Source organism: Chrysochloris asiatica, unplaced genomic scaffold (assembly GCF_000296735.1).
Source record: "Chrysochloris asiatica unplaced genomic scaffold, ChrAsi1.0 scaffold00402, whole genome shotgun sequence".
Classification (NCBI taxonomy): domain Eukaryota; kingdom Metazoa; phylum Chordata; class Mammalia; order Afrosoricida; family Chrysochloridae; genus Chrysochloris; species Chrysochloris asiatica.
Genome location: NW_006408920.1, coordinates 34,053 through 35,977, shown reverse-complemented (window position 1 = coordinate 35,977; position 1,925 = coordinate 34,053).

Sequence of the window (1,925 nt, the reverse complement as noted above, 5' to 3'; positions counted from 1 at the left end):
TTTTCTCCACTGATAAGAATGTTGTTTATTGGTCCAATGGTGAGGATTTTTGTTTTCTTGACCTTGAGATGCAACCCATACCGAAGACTGTGTTCTTTGATCTTCATCAGTAAATGTTTCAAGTCCTCTTCACTTTCAGCAAGCAAGGTTGTATATGATTCCATATAACATTTAAATTTCTTCTAGAACAAGGCATCCCATTTTTACACCCCTTGTCACAGAAATCATGAACTCCTTGCCTGGCAGAGGGTACCTTTCCAAACCTGGAGCTCTTTCTCCTAATTTTCACCTCTCTAAGTCCTGCCTCTGCCCAGTGTTTTTTTGTTTTTGTTTTTGTTTCCTTTTTTTTAAAAAAAAAATATTTGTAACTTCTCTTTCCTATCCCTTGTTATCTTTTCTCAGCTTTCCCTTTTTCTTGCTTTTTCTGTTTATTATTTTACATTCTTTTCTTTCTTAAAATTTTTCTTTCTCTTGATTTCTTTCATTTTATAATCCTTTTTGTGTTCTTCTCTAGTTTATTGTGTTATTTTTCTTTTCTTAGTTTTCTCTTACCTTGTTTACTTTTATTTCCTTTCCTTTTTGCAGTTTACCATTTTTTTGCTGGTGCTTGTTGATTTTTCTTCTTTCTTCGTTTCTCTTTTACTTTTGTTTAGTTTTAATTTCTTCTCTTACTTAAAAAATTTTACTTATTTAAATTGTCCCATAATATGTGAGAAAGAAACTATGCCCCATCAGTGCCACTGACATCACCATCTACTACTATACAAATTGTAAAAAGAAAACTGTAAATCACTTTTATTGTCTATCACACCCAACAGGATACAGGTGTTGAAACCCTAAGAACACATCAACATATAATCATGAATTAAATACAAATATGATAATATCAATTTACCAGATGTTTCAGAAACAGCTAGTGATTTCAATTTTCACCACGAAACAAGACAGAGTGGTTCAAATAAGTCACCACAATACGAAGACCAAAAGGCCTTTCTGAGGAGGATATGGTATTAAAACTACCTGAAAAGGAATTCAAAATAATGATATGTAGGTACCTTCATTGAATTGAGAATAAGATTAAGAATGTTACAGACGAAATAAAGGAAAACATAGATAAACTTTACAAGCATTAAAAAAAAAAAAAAGAACAATTTTACACAGTAAATAAAAACTAGAAATCATACAAAAACTTTAAATAGAAATCCAGAACAATACTATTAGGGTTTGAGAAATAGATAATACATTGAAAGGGCAAAGAAGTAGAATTGAATCAATGGAAAACTAAATTAGAGAGCTTGAAGATAAGCCTGTCAATACTAACCTACAAATAATAAGAAAAAAATAATTTTAAAAATCCAAAAAAAGCCTCAGAATTGTGTGGGAAATGATCAATCGAATAACTTAAGTGTAATCAGAATTCCAAAACAGGAGGGGACAAAAAAAAAAACACAAAGAGAGTTGTTGGAAGGAAATGTCCCTAAAACAGAAGATGAGAAGATAAACATTTAAGAAGCTGAACAAATCCCAAATAGGATAGACTTCAAAAGAATATCACCTAAATATTTTATAGTCAAAGTTTCCAAAATCAGACATTGAAATATAATTTGAGGAACAGCTCATGAAAATGAAAAGTTGACTACAAAGGAGAACCAATAAAAGTGACCTCTAATTTGTCAACAGAAATTTTGCAGGCAAGAAGGCATGTAATGACATATATAAAACTATGAAAGAAAAATATTACCAGTTAGGAATCATATACTCAGCAAAACTAATCCTTATGTTGTTGTTGTTGTTAAGTGCCATTGAGTCAATTCCAACCCATAGTGACCATGTTTCCAAGGAGCAGCTGATGATCTTGAACCACCAACTTTGCAGTTAAAAACACATTGCAGTCTGACGTATTCACCCACAGCACCACATTCCTC